The sequence below is a fragment of the Callospermophilus lateralis genome, unplaced genomic scaffold, assembly GCF_048772815.1.
Source record: "Callospermophilus lateralis isolate mCalLat2 unplaced genomic scaffold, mCalLat2.hap1 Scaffold_63, whole genome shotgun sequence".
NCBI classification, from domain to species: domain Eukaryota; kingdom Metazoa; phylum Chordata; class Mammalia; order Rodentia; family Sciuridae; genus Callospermophilus; species Callospermophilus lateralis.
The window spans coordinates 8,483,268-8,507,874 of NW_027514713.1; the positions used below are offsets into that span (position 1 = coordinate 8,483,268).

Sequence of the window (24,607 nt, forward strand, 5' to 3'; positions counted from 1 at the left end):
AGTTGAATAAAGAAACCATAGAGCTCAATAATACAATTAATAACTTAGACTTAATTGATATATACAGAATATACCACCCAACATCAAGTGGATACACTTTCTTCTCAGCAGCACATGGATCCTTCTCAAAAATAGACCATATATTATGTCACAGAGCAAATCTTAACAATTACAAAGGAGTTGAGATACTACCATGCATTTTATCTGATCATAATGGAATGAAATTGGAAATCAATAATAAAATGAGAAAGGAAAAACCCTACATCACATGGAGATTAAACAATATGCTACTGAATGAACAAAGGGTTACAGAAGACATCAAAGAGGAAATTAAAAAATTCTTCGAGGTAAACAAAAACTCAGACACAACATACCGAAATCTTTGGGACACTATGAAAGCAGTACTAAGAGGAAAATTCATTTCATGGAGTTCATTCCTTAAAAGAAGGAAAAGCCAACAAATAAATGACCTCATACTAAACCTCGAAGCCTTAGAAAAAGAAGAACAAATCAGCAGCAAATACAGTAGAAGGCAAGAAATAATTAAAAGTAGAGATGAAATCGAAACAAAAGAAACAATCGAAAAAATTGACAAAGCTAAAAGTTGGTTCTTTGAAAAAATAAATAAGATTGATAGACCACTAGCCACACTAACAAAGAGAAGAAGAGAGAGAACCCAAATTACTAGCTTATGGGATGAAAAAGGCAACATCACAACAGACAATTCAGAAATACAGAAGATAATTAGAAATTATTTTGAAACCCTATACTCTAATAAAATAGAAGATAGTGAAGGCATCGATAAATTTCTTGAGACATATGAACTACCCAGATTAAATCAGGAAGATATAAACAACCTAAACAGACCAATATCAAGTGAGGAAATAGAAGAAGCCATCAAAAGACTACCAACTAAGAAAAGCCCAGGACTGGATGGATATACAGCAGAGTTTTACAAGAACTTTAATGAAGAACTAATACCAATACTCCATAATCTATTTCAGGTGATAGAAAAAGAGGGAGAACTCCCAAATTCATTCTATGAGGCCAATATCACCCTGATTCCCAAACCAGAGTAGGACACCTCAAAGAAAGAAAACTACAGACCAATATCCCTAATGAATTTAGATGCAAAAATCCTCAACAAAATTCTGGCAAATCGTATACAAAAACATATCAAAAAGATCGTGCACCATGGTCAAGTAGGATTCATCCCTGGGATGCAAGGCTGGTTCAATATACGTAAATCAATAAACGTTATTCACCACATCAATAGACTTAAAGATAAGAACCATATGATCATCTCGATGGATGCAGAAAAAGCATTCGACAAAGTACAGCATCCCTTTATGTTCAAAACATTAGAAAAACTAGGGATAACAGGAACTTACCTCAAAATTGTAAAAGCTATATATGCTAAGCCTCAGGCTACAATCATTCTAAATGGAAAAAAAATGAAGGCATTCCCTCTAAAATCTGGAACAAGACAGGGATGCACTCTCTCACCACTTCTATTCAATATAGTTCTCGAAACACTGGCCAGAGCAATTAGACAGACGAAAGAAATTAAAGGCATAAAAATAGGAAAAGAAGAACTTAAATTATCACTATTTGCGGATGATATGATCCTATACCTAGAAGACACAAAAGGGTCTACAAAGAAACTACTAGAGCTAATAAATGAATTCAGCAAAGCAGCAGGTTATAAAATCAACACGCATAAATCAAAGGCATTCCTGTATATCAGCGACAAATCTTCTGAACTGGAAATGAGGAAATCCACCCCATTCACAATATCCTCAAAAAAAAAAAAAAATAAAATACTTGGGAATCAACCTAACAAAAGAGGTGAAAGATTTATACAATGAAAACTACAGAACCCTAAAGAGAGAAATAGAAGAAGATCTTAGAAGATGGAAAAATATACCCTGTTCATGGATAGGCAGAACTAACATCATCAAAATGGCGATATTACCAAAAGTTCTCTATAGGTTCAATGCAATGCCAATCAAAATCCCAACGGCATTTTTGTAGAAATAGATAAAGCAATTATGAAATTCATATGGAAAAATAAAAGACCCAGAATAGCAAAAGCAATTCTAAGCAAGAAGTGTGAATCAGGAGGTGTAGCGATACCAGAATTCAAACTGTACTACAAAGCAATAGTAACAAAAACAGCATGGTACTGGTACCAAAACAGGCGGGTGGACCAATGGTATAGAATAGAGGACACAGAAACCAATCCACAAAATTACAATTATCTTATATTTGATAAAGGGGCTAAAAGCATGCAATGGAGGAAGGATAGCATCTTCAACAAATGGTGCTGGGAAAACTGGAAATCCATATGCAACAAAATGAAACTGAATCCCCTCCTCTCGCCATGCACAAAAGTTAACTCAAAATGGATCAAGGACCTTGATATCAAATCAGAGACTATGCGTCTGATAGAAGAAAAGGTTGGCTCCAATCTACATATTGTGGGGTTGGGCTCCAAATTCCTGAATAGGACACCCATAGCACAAGAGTTAATAACAAGAATCAACAAATGGGACTTACTTAAACTAAAAAGTTTTTTCTCAGCAAGAGAAACAATAAGAGAGGTAAATAGGGAGCCTACATCATGGGAACAAATTTTTACTCCTCACACTTCAGATAGAGCCCTAATATCCAGAGTATACAAAGAACTCAAAAAATTAAACAATAAGAAAACAAATAACCCAATCAACAAATGGGCCAAAGACCTGAACAGACACTTCTCAGAGGAGGACATACAATCAATCAACAAGTACATGAAAAAATGCTCACCATCTCTAGCAGTCAGAGAAATGCAAATCAAAACCACCCTAAGATACCATCTCACTCCAGTAAGATTGGAAGCCATTAGGAAGTCAAACAACAACAAGTGCTGACGAGGATGTGGGGAAAAGGGTACTCTTGTACATTGCTGGTGGGATTGCAAATTGCTGAGGCCAATATGGAAAGCAGTATGGAGATTCCTGGGAAAGCTGGGAATGGAATCACCATTTGACCCAGCTATTGCCAGTCTCAGACTATTCCCTGAAGACCTTAAAAGAGCATACTACAGGGATACTGCCACATCGATGTTCATAACAGCACAATCCACAATAGCTAGACTGTGGAACCAACCCCGATGCCCCTCAATAAATGAATGGATTAAAAAAATGTGGCATTTATACACAATGGAGTACTACGCAGCACTAAGAAATGACAAAATCATGGAATTTGCAGGGAAATGGGTAGCATTATAGCAGATTATGCTAAGTGAAGCTAGCCAATCCCTAAAAAACAAATGCCAAATGTCTTCTTTGATATAATGAGAGCAACTAAGAACAGAGCAGGGAGGAAAAGCAGGAGGAAAAGATTAACATTAAACAGAGTCATGAGATAGGAAGGAAAGGGAGAGAAAAGGGAAATTGCATGGAAATGGAAGGAGACCCTCATTGTTATACAAAATTACATATAAGAGATTGTGAGGGGAATGGGAAAAAAATAAGGAGAGAAATGAATTACGGTAGATGGGGTAGAGAGAGAAGATGGGAGGGGAGGGGAGGGGGGATAGTAGAGGATAGGAAAGGTAGCAGAATACAACAGTTACTATTATGGTATTATGTAAAAATGTGGATGTGTAACCAATGTGATTCTGCAATCTTTGTAATGTTTTGAATAACCAATAAAAAAAAACAGATTGGGACAAATGTCATTACAACAGACTGTGTGAAACTGACACAATGCCTTACATAACTGGGCAGTATGTGGTCTTTGTCCTTCTCACAGAGCAGCTCCCACTCCTGCTGTATCAATGTACACAAGTTGCTCGTCACCCCCCTGTTATTTTGCTGCAGCCGGACTGCAGCAATGCTCCTTCTCCCTTGTCCTCCAATCCTCTTTCAAACCCTTCCCTACTGACAATAATAGAACCTGGATGCAGTACAGCTGGAAGGGATTTTATAACCCATCTCTGCCTTCACTATACCTCCTACATCTTATCCAGTGCTAGGAAAACTGAGATGCAGAAATCCAAGTCTCCTCAATTACTCAGGAGCAGAATAGATCCTGGATGTCAGTGCAGCACTCAGAAACAAGTCTTCTTGGACAGTCTCAGCTCTTCAGGGGCCATGCATCCCTTCCCAGTGCCAGTTTGAAATAAGGCTGCTTTGGAGGATCACATGTTTATAGGGCTCAAGATGCACTCTAAGTGAATAAATTGTTCAAAAGGTGAAAACAATCTAAGTCCTCAGATGAGAACTATAGAATTTCACCTTAAAGCACTAACTGGCATGGAATTACTGATAGTCCAACAACTATACCACCATGTAATACTACATCACTCAGGAGACCCAAGGCTAGAGGGGACCTGCTCTTTCTGATTTACTATTTGGGTATTAATCAAATATATCTGGATGCTTTCTATCCAACTTATCTAAAAATGAGCTTATGATCTAGTGTTTGGGTTTTCATTTAAATGTATCTGTATGCCTTCAATAGAGTTAATCTAAAATAAACAAACCATTATTCCCTAAAACCTTATTGACTCATTTCTTTATTCAACAAATACTTACAGAATGTGACTTTGTATCAGGCAAATGAAAGCTTTTTTATAGTAGTGGAAACAACAAATTTCCTTTTTCCAACCATTATTATAGGCCATGCTATTGAGTTACACCAAAAATAGATCAATGTTTAATATAAAAAAGGTAGCAGCAAGAATTTTGTAAATGAAGCAGAGTGTGTGGTCAGAGAGTGAGAGAGCTGGGGGAAGGCTGTGGATTGGGTGATTTGATCAGAGTACCATTTATGTGGCAGTTAGCTTGTGCTAATTTGCCTTATCATTTGTTCCATTCATTCACTAATTATTTGTTTTGTGCTCTCTGTTGTAATCAAGCTATTTGGTGTTATATTTGGATGAAATGATAATTGTTGCCCTCATAGGGCTCACAGTTCAGCATCAGAAATAGAACATGTAAGTGGTATTGATAACTAAAATAAGGTAGATGATGGTAAAAGTAGAAGAGACATCTCTGAGGTTACAGGGAGAGAGAATAAACAGCATGATTTTTGTATTAATCCTGTCTTCATAGCCAGGTATCCAGGAGTTAGGGATCATATATTTTCATACTTGCATCCCAAAATCAATCATAGTGACTTACCAGTTTGGATCTTGTTCATGCTATTAGGTTTGTGGCAGTTGATGACTATTACTTCTTCTATCAGCTAGTCACTGCTCTTTAAATTTTCCTGTAGGAGAGACCACTATTCTTATGCAAATTTAACCACATCTAAAACCAAATGCAACTTTCCCTTTTAATTTTCTTATCTACCTGTACTGAAGTCTTAACTGTCTCTGACTTCTTCCTTTCACTTATTCTATCAGAAATATTGTGAAGCTGAAGCGGTGGCTCTCTGCACCTCTCTCTTATTCTACACAGATATTAAGGACACATGAGCAATGTATGTTTAAATTAGCAAGTGTATAAATGCAAGAACCTCTTTCTGGGGATTGAATTTGGAATTATTTAGTTCAGTTGTGAAATGGACTTTTCATGGCTAAAGGGAACAGAGAAATGGAAAAAAAGTTAATTTATAAAAGAAGCTTTTAAAAATTATCTGCAATTGGATTCCATGGTTATTTATATTGGAAAAATAGATTCCACTTCAAGTGTTTGGCTAGGTGCTCATTTTTTTAAAAAAAAGTAGGTTCAAAAAAAACAATTAAAAGAACTAAAATAATTATGTGCATAAAATATTCTGCCTATACATTTGAATACATGCAGGATTGTCTTCTTTTATTGATCCCTTTCAATTCCCAAGTGTTTTATTTTTAAAAGGAATCACTTCAGTTCCTTTTTCAGTCAAAAGATTAACCCATTTTAATTTTCCAAGGGAAGAAGCCCCCAAAGTCACATAGAAGTTTTTAATCCTGCCCTAATATAAGCTGAATTCTCCCAAATGCCTGCCTCTGAGGTAAACACAATCCATTAAAAAGTAGTTATTAAGCCCTGAGAACAGAAAACAATATTAGAAGCCTAAAAACTATAGCTTTGGGGCAATGAAATTCATTGGAAATAGAGTATAGAATCAGGAACAGAGGAGGAAAAAAAGGAGAGATATTTTGGTATAAAAACAAGATTATGATGAAAAATGTAACTAATTAGCATTTTCATTGTTTCTTTCAATAAAAATCTCAAGAAACTTTATGGACAAGTAGGGTGATAAAAGCAAGCCTCAGGGTAGGCTAAAAGATGGAATAATATGTATGCACAATGAAAATATGCACAGATATGGAAAACTTCACACTTTATGTCAGTGGGGAACTGCCTGATCATGTTGTCTGTATACATTTGGTACCACGTTTAATACCCTGAAAGGGTTTCATGTTTAAAAGCAATATAAATATCATAGGAAGTATTATTACCTTATGTATAATTCTAAAGTCAAGAACAATTGTGTCAAGCTTCACAATTTTTATTTTGTGAATGAAAACACTCACAAATACTTCCACAAACTGGATTTTTAAAAATATTTGTAATTGCTCATTATTGAGACGGAATATATGTATATATATTACAACAGAATAAGGTAAATAAAATACATATATGCACACTCATATATATGTAAAATATATATTTTTAAATATATAATATAAATATATATTTTTATTTAGAATGTATGAATATAGGGAATGAACATATAATATATGTGCATAGTACTAAGTCATATATAATTGAATGCTTGCAGGGAATTGGCAATGCATGATGCTTATACCAATGCTTGTATAAATGCATGAGGCTTATTCCAATGCTTATAAACAAGTGATGTTCCTGCTAAGGTCAGATCCCCCTAACAATTTCAGAGTTAGTATTCAAGAATCATAATGAATTTTAAATGTAACACAGTGCATGTGTTCTGTTCTGATAAGGCTTATTATTTTCAATATATGGAGTGAAGGATTGGCCTTGGTCTCAATTCATAAAAGTCATCTATTGCACTCACAGTTCAACAAAAATGGCCCACAAATTGATGATTATGCTCCCAATAATGGATATAGATGGAGCATTGATTAAACTGTATGGACTACTGATTAAGTTTCATGAACCCTAAAATGACACCTGCTATACATATTCCTACTGATCTTGAAATAAGCTTTAGTCTCCCTTTAAAACAGAAGACTGCAATAGGCAACTTAGGAATTAAGAACTACTTTATGCTATGTTCTCCCACAACAAAACAAAACAAAACAACAAAACAAAATAAGACTTTAGAGTATCTGAGTATTTGGAAAGTGAAAATGAATGTACTAACATCACATGTGGTCATTAAAGGTGATGTCTCAGAGATGGACAGACTTCACATAATTTATTCTCTGTGTGTCTCTAGAAGGAAAGGTGCCTATATTCTGTCTACTGGATATTCAGATTTTTGTAATTTAATCTTTAGATTAGCATTGAATTTTTCCAAGTTCTCATCACCAAATACGTGCATAATGCAAACTCAACAGCTGATCTACTTCTAAAAACTTTCCACAGTGAGTAGCTGAATGTGAATGAAGCCTTTGGAACTCACCTTGGTGAGCTTTCTTCAGTCTTCCCTGGTTGTCAAGAATTTCTTGGCTTACTGGCTTACTCATAGCTGGAATTGATTGATTCCAAGTGGTCTGACTACTCACAGGCTTTCTGATGTCAGACATGGGAGTATTTAGTATTTCCATTTGCTCATGGAAGTCTTCTTGGTAGTACTGTTTGTACTGCACTCTCCTTAAATGCCACCAGGATTTCTACCTCTTAATCATGACTTTATTCATCTCCAAAGATTTAATGATAGTGATTTTCTACCCTTAAATCTTAGCAGCCTGATCATTGCCAGGGTCTCTGAGTAGAGAACATCAGTTCTCATCTTGCTGTAATCACATACTTGCTTGACTTTTTCTACACTACTTATCCATTGGACTTATGAAATACTTATCTAATTAGAACTCAACTTCAATAGCTATGCTTTTACAATCTCCATTTTCTGTGCTTCAACACAACAAATTTGATCACTTAAGCTAAGTACTTTAGAAGAAAGTACTGTTCAGTTCTCATATAGATTGTAGCCAACCACGCCTGTTTTCTCCTCTCTATTCTGTACCATCAAATGTTTAGATCTATAAGCATTTTAATAATTGCATTTTGAAACAGAAATGGAAGGAAAGAAAATGTTGTAAAAACACAAGAATGCTTATCAGGGTCAATATAATTTAGTATTTCCCTGGAGAAATGTAAATCATTGATCTGGAATTTTGCTCCCCTCTCTACTCATGTTTGATATCTTGAAGAATATTATCTAAAAAAGGAATCAGATTATAATATTCAGCAATATATTAAAGTAATATGAGTTTATGTCCAATACAAAATTCCTTTCTAAAATGAATGAATACAGTGTTAAGCCATAGAGAGAAAATACCAACAGGTATCTCTACAACCTACAAAGACTAACCACCTTCAAATGCAATAATGTTAAGTTTGAGAACCTTGACCTCATGGGCATATGTGGTTGACCATGATGCTAGAAGACATTTATGAAACTGTAGAACTAGGAATATATGCCAATAAATTTCTTTTGGATATGGCTATATATTTTAAGTAGGAATTTATTAAAATTTAATAACTAGAGGGATAAGGATATTTATCTGAAAAAAAGAGACTAATCTTAGAAAAATCACAGACTCAGAATATAACCATGGCTTCTAGTGGCTCATCCCTCTGGAAATTCTGTATAGAATTTAACATGCCTAAAACAGTACTCAAATATATTCATTCATTTCCTTATTTTTCTATCAATTTACATTTCTTGAACTCATATCAGATCCTTAGACTACAAAGACAATGGTTTTCCAAGACTTGAAACCTAATGTTTTAGCGTCACAGGTAAAGAATATATTGAAATACCAATGTAATAAGGAATTAATATATATATGATGCTCTTGGCTTTCATTAGAAGAGCAACTGGGTTTGACTGGACTGTATCTTTAAGTAGAGCTTTCCAGAAGTGTTGTCCATGTTAACTTCTGGAGAAAAAATTAGAGTTAGGTAGGTGAGGAAGGCATGAAGCCATGTCTGGAATACCACTAGAGGTGATGACAAAGAGTTATCTGATCAATTTAGTGAAAGGTGTTTCTGGACTAGAATTTGAGATTTTGAGTAGGTTAATGGTGAGAAGTTCTTCAAGAGTTTATAAGGAGTAAATGTCTCACAAGCTGAACTTCTATCAGCTGTTGACTTCTCTCTTTCCCCCACAACCCAGGGAGGGTACTAGGGATTGAAATCAGGGGCACTCAACCACTGAGCTACATACCTAACCCTATTTTGTATTTTATTTATACAGGGTCTCACTGAGTTGCTTAGTGCCTCACTGTTGCTGAGGCTGGCTTTGAGCCTGTGATCCTACTATCTCAGCCTCCTGAGACACTTGGATTATAGGTGTGCAACACCACACCTGGTGAGCATTTGGCTTCTGTCAATTAGCAGAAAATGGTAAGGATTTGCACATATTTCACATCTTTATGTCTGGCTCTTAGGAATGACCTGGAAAATGAAGTTCAAGCAATACTCTATGATTATGAAAAAAGCCCTAGTGCCACGGCCACCACACAAAACTCAACTTTTTGGGAAAGATTATCAGCATTTGAGGTCCCAGAGTTTTAAAATGTGGTTGTTTAAAGCTCAGCATCATGAATCCTGTAAAATTAGAAGTGAAAGTCAGAACAAATCATAAGTAACTATGATAGCTGTATCTCTGAAGATAGCCTCATATTTCATGGGTTATAGTCTGGACTCTTAAGATGTTAACTGGGTAAATATCCTTCTATTACTTGCTATAACTTGAACATTATAGCATAATTTACTTCTAATTATCCCTCCTACAGAATTTTCTGGCTAAGAATGATCACTGAATCAAAAATGTGATAACCAAGACATCTGGAAAACCAGAGATGAAATGGCAGAATCAAAGCTTTAGGAGTGGAAGAAAACCAAGGGTTCCTGAATTCTGTTTTCTCACCAAAATAACTGTTCTTGGCATGTGTCCTTACTGTACTTGTGCTTGAAATACACATCTTACTATCTCAAAATATGGCCACTCTCATCATGACTAGGGCTAATTAGATAATTATTATGTCTTAAATGTTAATGATAAATATGCATTTATTAAGAATTATAACTCTAATTTTCCCTCCTTCTTTCTTTCCTTTCCTCTCTTTTTTCTACTAAATAAGTTATTATAAACATTTTATTTAAGTGTGGCAGGGTATTATATTCAAAATATAAAGATATAAGTTTGGATAGGTTTGAAGATTTAAGGAATATATATGATGACTATATTTAAATTTGCTGATGTTTGATTTATAAAGAACTTCGATAAAGACAAGAAAATGAGCAGATATGCTAAATAAATAAGCAAAAGTTGTTGTTGCTAAAGCAAAGGACATCAATGGTGGTAAGAAGGCTTAAAGGCAACCCCACAATGAAGCTGATACATGAAGAAGCAGCCAGACATCACTAACAGTATGCGGGCTATCCTTGTGGACTGGCTGGTTGAAGTGGGAGAAGAATATAAACTACAGAATGAGACCCTGCACTTGGCTGTGAACTACATCGACAGGTTCCTCTCGTCCATGTCAGTGCTGAGAGGGAAACTTCAGCTTGTGGGCACAGCTGCCATGCTGCTGGCCTCAAAGTTTGAAGAAATATACCCCCCAGAAGTAGCAGAGTTTGTGTACATCACCAATGACACCTATACCAAGAAGCAGGTGCTGAGAATGGAGCACCTAGTCTTGAAAGTCCTTGCTTTTGACCTAGCTGCACCAACAGTAAATCAGTTTCTTACCCAATACTTTCTACATCAGCAGCCTGCAAACTGTAAGGTTGAAAGTTTAGCAATGTTCTTGGGAGAGTTGAGTTTGATAGATGCCGACCCGTACCTGAAGTACCTGTCATCAGTCGTTGCTGGAGCAGCCTTTCACTTAGCTCTCTACACTGTCACAGGCCAGAGCTGGCCTGAATCACTGGTACAGAAGACCGGATACACCCTGGAAAGCCTCAAGTCCTGTCTCCTGGACCTCCACCAGACCTACCTCAGAGCCCCGCAGCATGCACAGCAGTCCATAAGGGAGAAGTACAAGCATTCGAAGTATCATGGAGTTTCTCTCCTCAACCCACCAGAGACACTAAATGTGTAACGTGGAAGACTGCCTGTTTTCTAAGATGTAAATCCCTCAGAGTACATGGTGTACAGTTTTTATCTTGGGTTGTCATTTCACAATCATTTATGAACAAAGAAGTTATGGTCACGGACAAATTATGGTATCTATTACTTTTTTAATGGTTTTAATTTGTATATCTTTTGTACATGTATCTATCCTAGATATTTGGTTAATTTTAAGTGGTTTTGTTAAAGTATTAATGATGCCAGCTATCAGGATAATAATAAATCGACTTGGAAATCTTTGAAAAAAAAACATTAAAAAACAAAAAATTTTAAAAACTTTGCAATGATGTTTAAGTTATTTTTTTCAAAAATTAGCAAAATCATTGTGAAATTGAAGGTCTGCTTTGAGTTGTCATCTTTTTAATGATCCCATTATTTCATAAAATTTGTAAAAAATCAAGTAAGTGTGGGGATTTAAAATCACCTAATTAAATCATCACTACATTATTATTTTGCTCTTTTTCTCTTTGCTGAGTGGTTAAATTTCATCATAAACTAATCTTATTCTTCTTAATGTGGTTAAGTGGGTTGGAGTCAAAGTGGATTCAGGGTGTGTCTACTTCTCTAAGACAGGTCTAGAGAAACTTATGTAAGACATTAGAAGAGGAAGAAATTAAATTAACCTACCTCATAATATCACTTGTTTCAAATGTACTCATATTATACATGGGATATTGTTCAAGTGGAATCTGCTGAGATCAGGTTCAGTGGGTTTGGAGAGCTGGGTAGGACTATAGAGTGGTTCTAGTTTATTCTTGCATATAATAATGGGGTTGAGCCTTGTTCTTGGCCTGAAAACAGATGACTCCAGCAGTCAGTGTTGGCAATCCTTTAGTGAGTTGAAAGTTTGTGGAGTTTACTAATGAAAATGAGGTGGTGTCAGGTATTAGGATAAGGCACAGATATTGATCCTGTGCTTGCTTTCTAGTTTTCAATCTCTTTTTGTGGCTCTTGAATTTTAGTGAATGCTTTGAATAAGGTGCATTTTATTTAGGGAGTGGAGTGGTTAGAAGTTAGAAGTAAAAACTGTGAAGATAATTTGAATGCATCAAAATAGCACACAAATTTTACTTTCTTTGGGAAGCATGGCTATTTGAAAAAAAAAAAAGAACTAAGAGAAATCCATTGCCAGATCATAAAGAATGTGGTACACACCTGTAATCTCAGATGCTCAAAAGACTGAGGCAGGAGGATTGTAAGTTCATAGCCACTCTCAGTAAGTTAGTGAGGCCCTAAGGAACTTAGTGAGACCCTAGGAATGGAATGTCTCATATTGTTGAAGAATTGTTTATCTAAGCTTATATATAGATATGGCTTACTTGTACAGTTTTCTGATTATTTTAGTGAGACTTTTCCCTAATTAAAAGCACCACTATTCTAAATGCTTAGGGGCATTTAGTAGATTACAATGTTTAATCAATTATATTTTAGAAAGTGTGCAGAGTGTCCACTAATTTTCTTTATGGCAAGCAGAGTGTAGTGACTGAAGGATGTGTACTGCAGGAGAAGCAATATTTTTTCTCAACTTTCTTGGGGGTTTTCACCTAGGTCTGAGAATCAAACAATCCTAAACCTAAATGGGAGAAAACATAGGGGCTTATTTGATGTAAATTCTTTGTGACACAGGAGCTCTTATGAGGAAATAAAGACCCAAGGAAGTGGTTAAACTTAAAAACCCTCCTGTTGGGTTGTATAAAGAGGTGCCACTGTGGGAAAGTAACTAAATCATAGAGGGAGTCTAAAAAAAGCAAAGAATTATTTTAACTAGATTTGTCTGTATTGAAGTCTCTACAGATTTTCCTCCTTGCTGATGAGAATGTCACTTTCTTTCTGTTACAGGGAGGATATCTTCCAAATTGGAGTTTCATCTCCTGTTTTCCAGAAGAGTAGTGCCATAAACCATTTTTGCACTTCCTGTTTAAGTCCCTTTAGTTAAAAAAAATTCTTATGTCAAACTTTGGGGTGGGAGGTATTCTGCCATTCTTTAACATTTTATAGGCACTGTTCTAACCATGAACTGAAACTTAAAGAGCAGGCACAGAGTGTGCTGTCATCAAGATATCCTTCATTATCTTATTAATTTTCTTTTCTTTTAAAAAATTTTTAAATGTTTTTACACGTTGATGGACCTTTATTATTTTATTCATTTACTTATATGCAATGCTGAGAATTGAACCCCTTGCCTCACACATCTAAGCAAGTGCTCTACCACTGAGCACCAGCCCCAGCCCACCTTATTTAATTTTCTTAGGTAATTGGATACGTAGAGTAAATCTATTGAGTGCTTGGGTATATCTCACAGATGTGCTGCTAAGCTATTCTTCTTTCTTCTGGGATGTGCTCCTTACTTTAAGCCTCAGGAGCCTGGGGATCATGAGTATTTTTATGAACAGCACTATATATATATATATATATATATATATATATATATATATATATATATATATATACACACACACACACACACACACACACACATATAAATGCAGTGTAACTACTTTTTGACACAAATTGTTAGAGGAATGGAGGTTTTGTCTTGGCTTCTAGGAAAAATGGAGGTGTCCCAAGTCCATCCACCTTAATAAACTATAGCAAAGTAACAAAAAGTATCACCTAAACATCATGTGGAATACTTTCCCATATAAAATTAGTTTTAAAAATATGATAATTAGTATTCTTTTTCTTCCTCAATTGCTAAGAGAAAAAAACCTATTGCATGGTTCCTTTTCAAATGCTTGGCAGGAGGAGGCCAGGAAGCTATACAATACAAAAGCATTTGTCAAAAACAAATCATTAAATCAAGTTCCTTATATTCCTTCATTAAAACTACAGAGCATAACACAGCATATTCTAAAAAAATTAATGACTTTACCCTAATACCATTGATACTACAGTAGATAAGCAAGCTTAATTCATATAATGATCTGTGATCTCACATTTGCATATAATGAGTTTTGAAGGCCATCCTGGCAGCCCTATCCTAATCAATAATAATGACACAGTTTATGTTTTTATAGCAAATTAAGGCTAGACAAACTTAACATAAAAGTTATCTCTATGGAAATCCAACTAACTGTAAAGAAATAGGAGGTCAAAATATATAGGGAGAATAAATGATCCGTTCTTAATTGAAGATTCCTTTACACATTTCCTTTTGCTTTATTTATTTAGAGAAAGTTTTTTTATTAAGAAGCTTTCTTCACAAGATCATTGTTTCTCTTTTGAAAATTAAAAAGAAAGGTTGTATATATTTTAGTCATAAGATGGAATGTATGACAGCACTGCTTTTTAATGGAAGCAAGATTATAGGACTGTTGCTGAGAATTAAATCTTGCTTCTGTCTTGGACATCAGTTGCCAAGTTTAAAAAAAAATGTAGAATCTGAATAATAAATTTACAAGTAGCAACATGTCACTTTTATAAGTTGCAGCTGGGGAAAATGTCTATAACAACACATTATTATGTTTTTTTTGTGGCATATCATCCATGGCCTTCCATGATACCTTACTCTCAACCAAACCTCCACCATCTCGGAGGGATGAGGACTTTTCTTACTGGTCTCTGAAGCAATTAGGAAATCCAAAAATAATTTTTCTTGTTATATTTGCCTTGTAGAAATTAGTTTTCTGTTTAAATGACTCATTGGATTGACATAAAAGGACAGTTGCAAATTTACTTATTAGTTTTCCTCATTGTATGCAATCAACATTCCAACATAACATTTTAATCAAAGAAAACTTTCACAATTGCAATGTAAATGTACGAGGCAACCACACATTTGCCAGTCGTTTTCTACTATTGTATACACCGAATTTAAATATGTCACACCATTCCTTACACAAACACTTCTTCCCAGGTGGTGCCTTTGATTTATTGCCATGTTTGTTGGATGAAGGGCTCTGGTCAGGGGACTACGTGGTGCATCATCTGCAGCACCAGTTGTGACTTAGAGTCAAGGTTAATGAAGAATTTGGAAGAGGAAGCTCTTCTCTATCAGCTCTATTGTAGTAGGATATGTAATAGACCGGACCCAGAGCCACTCGTTTTAGAGACAGACCCAAGACAGACCCTCTACCTACTTCTGTTCAGATAAAGATGTGACAGGGTCAAACAGAAACAGTGAAGTCTTTTAAATTTGAATGACATTTTTTATTCCCTATTCCCTTTCCCTCTGCTTGTGACTTTTTAATTTTTTCCTTTGTACTCTTCCCCCATTAGTTCCAGGTACCTAGGATTTTGCCTGTTTTCTAAATCTTTAACTTTAGCAAAAATCACTGGTAGTCTCATGCTGAGAAATATTTCATGCAAAGTTAGGAAGTTCCAAACCCTTTATACACCTTACCTTTTCACTAGCAATTAAGTTCATCTTTGTATTTTCTCAGAACTCAACATAGACCCACTGTGCTGGTACAGACCCATCCCCCAATGCCAGACACATGCCTGGTAAGTATTGAACAAATGTGTCAGTGTGTAAGGAGCACAGCTCCAGAAAAAGCATTGCAGTGACTTGTTAACACAGTATTTTAATGTAAGGCATTAAGATGATTATCCCAATGATTAAGAGAGTGAATATCAGAGGAAAGGAAATAACAGTCCTTGGTGTATTGAGGTAGAAGCCTGTCAAGGGACTATTAATTTGTTCAGAGTTGGAGAATTGGGATCTTTTCTTTTAAGGTTTGAATATCAGAATATTTGATGGCACTGCTGATGTGAAAGATGACTTAATTTCACATAATATTGTTAAAAATAGTCATGGTTGAAAATAAAGCCCAGAAAACTCAGTCAAAGGAAAGGAGAATAGCATCATAAAACAAACAAACAAACAAAAAAACAGAAAAGGAAAAAACACCCAGGTTTTTGTTATTTAAAATAATGTTCGTTCAATCACATATGTGAATTGCTCACCATTTAGACCTAAAACCCATGTCACCTAGTGGATTTTTATGTATCACACTTGCTAGATAAAGTTATTTGATTAAAACAATAAAATTTCTCATTTGTTTTTCTTTTAGGGTTTATTATGCATGGTGATGTGCATCTAATCCTTAAAAGGGTACAGAGATTTTTATTTTAGAGGTTGGATATATAACAGGACCCATACAGACTCAATTTCTCATTCACTTGGAGCTTACAACTATCACTGTTGATAGGTCTTCCTCTGGAAAACTTTTATGTTTTGTGGAAATGTCAAAAACCCATGTGCAATTTTCTTCAAGAGAGGGTAACTGATCAGATGTGTTGTTCAAATTCTCTTTGACATGTGGATTAGGTATTAGTCTAATAAGTGTCCAGGCCAGTTGGTTTCTTGTGATCCCAAAACAAACTGAAATAGTAATGCAAAACCCTTAAGAATGTCTTTTGTTGGTCAAGAATAAACCCAGGTAATACCAAGTCTGCATAAATTTACCATTATTTAAAACAGGCCACAAGGCATGACTAAAGGACCTTCTACATACAAAGGCCAGGTACAGAACCAAATGAGCCAAAATCATCAGAGAAAATCTGACATGTGTGCTTATCATTGTCTATTTTTACATGTATTAGGAGCAAAATCCACCTGACAGTTCCTAATAATATAGTTTCAAATTGTTCTTTGCTGTTTTTGAATAAATCTTTCAAAGAGGCTTTTGTATATTTGTGATGAACAGTCTTCCTAGAATTAGCAGTAAAAATGCATTTACTTTAACTCTCTTTCTATGTATATTTGGTCCAGTAACAATATCTCTTTTTGCTACAAGGCTAAGGCAGTTTATTTCTCTTACAGGGAAAAAACTCCTAAAAATCAGAATTTTTTTCCCCTCTGTTAGAAAGCTATTTTTCTCTGCCTTTTTTGGCAAAAAAAAAAGTTTTCTTGGGATGTGCGTTTGCTACATTTGCATGTGTGGCCCAGAGGCCTCCTACAGTCTCCACTGGATGATCCCTTAGAAAGGGAAATAGCTAACATATCACATTTTATGACGAGGCTGCCAGATTGTTGTTCCCCTTTATAGACTCCTAGTTGTTCTGCACAAGGGACTCCCTAGGGTGAAGAGGAGAGATAAATGAGGTGTTGAGGGGAATAATAATTTTGCACAAGGTGAAAGGATAAAGGAAAAGTGAAAAGCCTTCCTGCTTAGCCACAGGGATAAGTCATATTAATTAGTATGTGTGTGACACAATTCCACCAGTGGAAATGAAATTTATGAAAAGAGAACTATAAAATGGATACACCTCATAGATAAATATCACTCCAATGCTACACTTCACAGCTTTTCCACATTGTATGGAAATTACTTCATTTTGCATGGCCATATTAAAATACATTATGGAGATACAGTTGCATATAAATTTAAATACTTAATCTCAGTATGCTCTGTGTATTTAAAAATACAATGAAAGATCCATTTCTAATATTTTAGATTTAGACATTTGCCATATAGTGACAAATTATGAAAGGAAAGAGACTTCTACGGTACATTTAGGAAAATACCTGAGTCAAGTTTTGTCTACAGTAATGCAAGAGGTAGTGTTGTACATGTTCTAAAAAGTACAGACACACATTTGCTTCTAGAATATACACTTAAGTTTTTTTAAAGGCACCTGAGTCTTTTTTTAAAGGGAAGAGAGAGAGAGAGAGAGAGAGAGAGAGAGAGAGAGAATCTTTTTTTGTAGATGGAAACAACACAATGCCTTTATTTTTATATGGTGTTGAGATTCGAACCCGCTTCCTGCCCCTGCTTAGCGAGCGCTCTGCCACTGAGCCACAATTCCAGCCCTACACTTAAGTTTTTCTGCATATTCACCTTCTGAATTTTGCTTACTTTAAGATGATACAAAATAACATTTTTGTAAGAATGACACAATTAAAAGCCAAGAAAGCCAGCACAAAGCCTTGTAAAGGAAGAGTATGCAACTCTTTAGTATTAAATGCAAAACATAGTCTATAAATGGATGAGGAGAGTACATAGAATATTAAAAATTTCTCCACTTTGTTAAAATTCCTTGACAAAAGTATGAATTAAATATAATTTAAATCAAATAAAACAATAAGAAAGTTTTCATTCTGAATACATGCAATCAAGTCATGGTTTTTGTTCTTTGATTTTGTTCTATATCTCAATTATTTTTATGGGCAAATTGTAGTACATGTGTTTTAGGATTTTCATAACTAGAATGTAGATAACTGTTCAAATTAAAGAGGCAAATTTTTGTTACTCTTTTATCTTTCTTACTAGCTTTCCACTAAACTATTCTTTAAAAAGCAACATAATATAATATTTGCAAATTTAACCATTTTTTAGCATACAGTTCATGATTATATGCCAATGTTTTTTGTATTCTGATTTTCAATTAATTTTTTAAACTGATATGTAAAATAAAATTGTACATATTAATGGGGTTCCCTGTAATGTTTTGATAAATGTATATACATTGTGCAATCAAATTACAAAAATACTGAGATAACAGTACACAATTGGAGATAAACAGTACACAATTGCTATCTGTACTTAAGGTGCTGTGCTTTCTCTTAACTGCAACTTAGTGCCCGGTGATTAACTTTCCATCCCTCCTGCCCTCCCCTGCTCTCTCCAGTATTCTCAGACAACTGCCATTCTATTCTCAATTTCTATGACACCAGTTTTTTTTAGATTCCACCTGTGTGAGATCATACGGTACTGGATTTTCTGTGCCTGGCTTCTTTCACTTTTTTCATCTCCGATTCCAACCATGTTGTCACAATGACAGAATTTCATTTTTTTCATAGTTGCATAGTATTCCATTTTGTGTATGTTCTGCATTTTCTTTAATGCATTTATCAAGTAATAAACACTTGGTTTGCTTCCATTTCTTGGCTTTTGGGAGTAGTACTTCAATAAATAAAGGAGTTCAAATGTCTCTTTGACATACTGATTTTATTTCCTTTGGATTTCTAAAAGTGGGATTGTTGGATCATACGACAATTCTGTTTTTAATTTTTGAGACCATTCCATCCTATTTTACATAATGATGGTACTAATTTACATTTCCACCAACAGTATGCAAGGTTCCCCTTGTCTGTATATGCTTGTCAGCACTTGTTGTATTTTTTTTTTTTATAATAGTGATTCTTACTGGAATGAGTGATATCTCATAAAGAGTTTGATTTGCATTTCTCTGACCATTAATGAATTTGAATATTTTTTCATAATATACCTGATGGACATTTGTATGTCTTCTTATGGGAAATGTCTGTTTAGATCTATTACCCAATTTTAAAATGGGTTATTTGATGTTTTAGCATTCTGTTTTTTTTTTTTTCAAGGTGCTTTCACAAATATCTGTTAGAAATGTAGTAGGTCATGAACATCTAGAATCAAGTTCTAAATTGATTTGGTTTATGTTCATTTTTCTAGAAATAGCTGAGTATAAGAGTTTGCTGGAAACCTCAATGCTCCTTTAAGAAATGCATCCTTGTTATTAATACACTCCCCTAAAACATTGTGATATGCCTGTATCAGCATTGCTTCTCTTGTATGATGAAAGGAGTACTCACTACAGAATAATAATTATCTTTGTTTACCAAGGAGTAATTAGGAATGCAACCCTGAATAAGCAATGGTGTGTAAATTACTGCTGGCATCCCAAGGATCCAGTAGCTCATGCATTCTTCTTTTAAACTTTTTTTTTTCTCTACATTTTGTTTATTGAGACAAACTAATTAAAAGGCACAAACATAGGGCATGTTTACATGGACATTATAACAAACATATACATTAAAAGTGTAGGAATGTGTTGCCTTTTTGTTAAACAGAAAGTTCCTAAGCTTTAATATATACAAAAGTTGTACAATTTAATGTCCTAAAGTACAAAAGATCATTTATAAAATTATTTTACACTAGGTACTATTTATTTATTTATTTTTTACTATGTAGTTCAACCCCCTAGAACTGTTTTGTATAATGACATACAGATACCTATCCCTGATATAGGAAGTCTGCCTCAGACACAAGGTATTTTTTATGCTTGAACTGACACAGTGGGGTATAAACGGAAGCCATCCAGTTTGATAGTCAGTCCTGCAAACATTCTGCAGGATCAACACAACTAATTTCCATATGTCTTAACTGCAAGATTAAAAGTGAAAAAAAAATCATTGCAACTAAAAACAAAATCACAGCATCTTGGTTTTAGTTAACTCTTTTTAAACACAATGCTTTACAAACATTAATGTGTGGCATGATGGTGTAAAGACTATCTGTTTCCCAAGCTTTTGGTTTCTACCTTATGTACAGAGATAAAATGTCCTGCTAAAAAATAAAAAGCACATGTCTCAACGTGCACAATCATTGCTGGGTTTCTACAGAGAGTACAGACAGCTGTCTCCCTGAAAACACCACAAAGCTGATACAAGTGTTTTATCAAGGGAAAAAAAAAGTGATGTCTATATTTACAAAGTTGAACAAATCTGCACAATACTTGATTAAACGGAAGGAGGAAAAAAAAAGATATACTCTGCTTGTTCTGAAGGGGCATACTACCTAGTTAGTGGTTAGAATAAAAACTGTATACAATTTAATATAAGACATAAACTCTAGTGAGCATCTAACACATCTATCCCTGTTGTCACAACAACAGGCTCTGATTGCTAGAGAGAGGGGCATATTACATCCCAGTGTGTCTTCCAATTTAAAGCAATATATTTAAACTGTTCCAAAGTACACCTTGGCTCCTGAACAGGAGTCCCACTGGCCTCTGTTTGGTAGGACCTGTGGGTCCTTACACTTGACTTTTCCTGTCAATTGTGGCCTTTCTTACCAAAACACAATTTGTATATATTTTAAATTTTTTTAAAAAAGTCAACTACAATGCTATATTCCACCAGGATTAATATGCTGAGCAATATTTACATCTCCAAATATCAGGTCACAATCCCTATTATATGTTGAAGTTAGAATGATAAATTATCATATGCTTTGCATTTCAGAGCTGGTATCACCTTTCCCATAGGGAATGCTGCCTGAAATTAACATATTCCCAAAGGTAAAATGCATATTCTCTGAAATGCATTTTATTATGATAATGCATGTATTTACTCATAAAAACAATAAACAGACAATTCTACACTAGCTCTCAATCTGTGGATTTAGATTTTTAAGTTAAAAATCAGCCATCCACCTTGTATGGGGAGAAGTTTCTGCTAGTGTTTAGAATAAAATGATTTCTTGGGATTAGAAACAGTAATGTTGTTTTTTGTTTGTTTTGTTTTTGAATTTTGATGGGTTTTTTTATGATTGGTTTTAATTCTGGCATTTCATCTTGCCAAGTACTATTCTTCTTAAGCAATGCTGTCAGCTAAAAGGAATTTCTGATTAAACTAAGTGGTCCAGTGATAAAGTTACATATACACCCTACTTTGAACAATCCCAGCCAAATTGGAGGAAAATGCTACTACAGTCTTATTAACTAATGTAATAAAATTCCCCAATTTCATGGTCTGCTTTTTGCTTTAATCAACTAAGAGTAAGTTGCTGGTAAATATTTACTTTAACCCATATTTTGATATTATAATACTGTTTACCAAGGTGGTGACGTAGGCAAAGCTTGGGGCAAGAAAGGCATGCTTTCTACAGGCCTCATTGCTATATTCAGAGGGGCAGCTAATGTCATAGGTGTGGGCAGGTTCATTGGAGATGTGATCGTGACAGGGTGTGCTATATTCACTGGGGCAGTGACAGGGGTGGAGAGATTGACTGGGGTAGTGAGTGTTAAAGGAGAGGTCTTGGATAATGGACTTGTTATAGTTACAGGGTGCCCTATGTTCATTGGGCTGGTTATGTTAACTGCACTTGAAACATTTACTGGACTTCTCATGCTCATTGCAGCTGCCACTGTGACTGGGTTTGACATAGTCCCAGAAGACACAGAGGATGTTATATTGAATGGAGTAGTAAGAGTCACAGGTGTCGTAGCAGCAGTGGAGGTTTGGCACATGTTAGCGGCTTCTTTCTTTCTTGCTTTGACAGCTTCTTCCCACAGTCTCAGTGTCTCTACCTGCTTCCCTGGCCAGCTTGTCACATGTTGTTGTTGTTGCTGCTGCTGCTTCTGGTTGCTGGTCTCTTCACTCATGCATGTTTTACTGATGCCCTGTTTACATGTATTACAGTTGATACTTTGGCTCTGTCCATGCGTCTTTAAGTGGCTGGTGATGTATGCTGCACTCAGGAGCTTCCCACAGATATTACATGATACCTTGCCTTCGTGGCGCACCATGTGTGTCCGTAGTCTGTCTTTGGTGGCAAAGGCAGCAGTGCATGTTTGGCATTTGAAGGGTCTTTCTGTTGAATGGACATGTTTTACGTGACAGCTTAAGTGTCAGGCCTCGAGAATCCTTTCCCACAAACACTGCAAGTATAGGGTTTGGTGATGCCTCCTTCATGAGACTCACATGGTAAGTCATCCTGTCCTTCATCTTGAAGCGCTGATTACAAATAGGACACTCGAAGGGCTTTTTTTCCGAATGAGAGAGCTTGTGCCGATTGAGGTGATACACATCTCTAAAAGCCTTCCCACACATCTCACAAGCATGGTTCTTCTTGACAGGCTTACTGGGTTTTTTGACAGACTGGGTCACAGGCATAGCTGTGGTGCTGGCACTGCTACTGAAGTTGGTGCCCGAGGAAGATGTAGTGACTGTAGACAAGATGCCTGCAATGGTGGAGACCAACGAAGTTCGGCTGCTGTCCCCTGCGATGGTGGAAATAAGGGGAACCACCGTGGTGGGGGTTTTCTTTGACCGGGACACCAACTTGATCCCTGTGTGGCAGGACTGATGGCGCCTCAGGTGACAGCTGTCCCTGAAAGCTTTACTGCAGTAAGTGCACACAAATGAAGTTTTGGGTTTTTCTTTTTTGATCCCAATGGCATCCTTTAATGTTTCTGGTGCAGCCTGAGGTTTCTGAGTTATTGGTATTGGAAGCAAAGGTTTCTGATCAGGGGGCTCCACAGCAGAGCTCAGGAGGGGCAGCAAGCTGTTCTGTGCTGCCTGCTGTTGGTGATGGGAGGCTTCATGGGCCTCCGGTTCTGAAGTTTCTTGGTTCTGAAGTTTCTCCTTTGAGCTCATCTCCACTGTCCACTAAATGCTTCGTTTGCAAATAGAAACGAAGCAGAAAAAAAAAGTTCCAGCCTAGATCTTCCAAACAGGGATTCCCTACCTGGAACAGAAACGCGGTCCAGTTGACCTCCATGGCTGCGTTGGCCGACCCCCCTCCTCCCCACTCCCCCCACTCGGGGAGCCTCAGCCAGAGGAGGCGACAACAAAGCTGCAACGGCGGCGGCGGCAGCGGCAGCGGCGGCTCCTCCTTAAATGTTTTTTTTTTTTTCCATTGATTATCATGCCTAGTTTATGCTATCAAATATAGGATTCATTTCTCTTTTATAGCTGATGCTGACTCTTTTGGAGTAATTGAAGTTTATTTACTTCCTGGGGGAGAAGGTAATTTAAAGAATTTTAAAAATATTCTCCCTGTAGAAAGACATTCAAGCTGTACATTAATATGGGAATTCGTCAACATATATAACCCATGTTAATTTACAGAAAAACTTCCTCTAAGACAGTAATTACAAATACAGCTAGGAAGAACATTATGATTTAGGTGTTTTTGTTAATTCATTTAATACATTTTTAATAGATAATGTATACACATCATATTTTGTTCAAAAAGAACAAAGGAATATAATATGAGGAAAAATATGTAATAAACAATGAATATTTGCACTTCATCTCCTCTCTATGACCACAGTGACTATTTCCTGTGCATCTATTTAGGGATGGTTTATTCTTAGACAACAATGGATAAGATTATATGAGTTTATATGTATATATCTATATTCATAGTTATATCTGTATTTATGTCCTTATATGTCTTTTCTCACTAATGACAGTTTGTTACACATGTAGGTGTGCCTTATCATTTCACTAGACATTGTATCAATACATGTCATCTGTTCTTATTCTTTTTTTACTGTTGCATATTATTCCATACATATATCAAATATTTTAATAACCCAGTCACCTATCATGTTGAACATTTATGTGTTTTCTAAACTTTTTCTATTATACTCTCTACAATAAGCAACCTCCTACATACCTCAAAAATGGCCAATATTTCTTCAGAATATATTCCTGGAATTCGTATTGCTGGGTCAAAAATTCTGACAATTATAAATTATGATTGAACTATCTAAGTTATTCTCTGTGGAAATGTCACTGTTTAACATAAGAGACAGCAACAGATAGATATGTCTATCACTTCTTGAAGTTGCAAACATAATGAGAATACCATCTTTCTCCAAACACTTGCTACATTAACTGTGGTTATGAATA

General features: G+C 35.6%; 2 pseudogenes; one reads left to right on the forward strand and one right to left on the reverse strand.

The window, feature by feature from the left end:
* Positions 1-10,525: 10,525 nt before the first annotated feature.
* LOC143389587 (cyclin-A2 pseudogene) lies at positions 10,526-11,236 on the forward strand (annotated as a pseudogene).
* Positions 11,237-21,710: 10,474 nt separating this feature from the next.
* Positions 21,711-23,468, reverse strand: LOC143389584 (vascular endothelial zinc finger 1-like; annotated as a pseudogene).
* Positions 23,469-24,607: the final 1,139 nt, after the last annotated feature.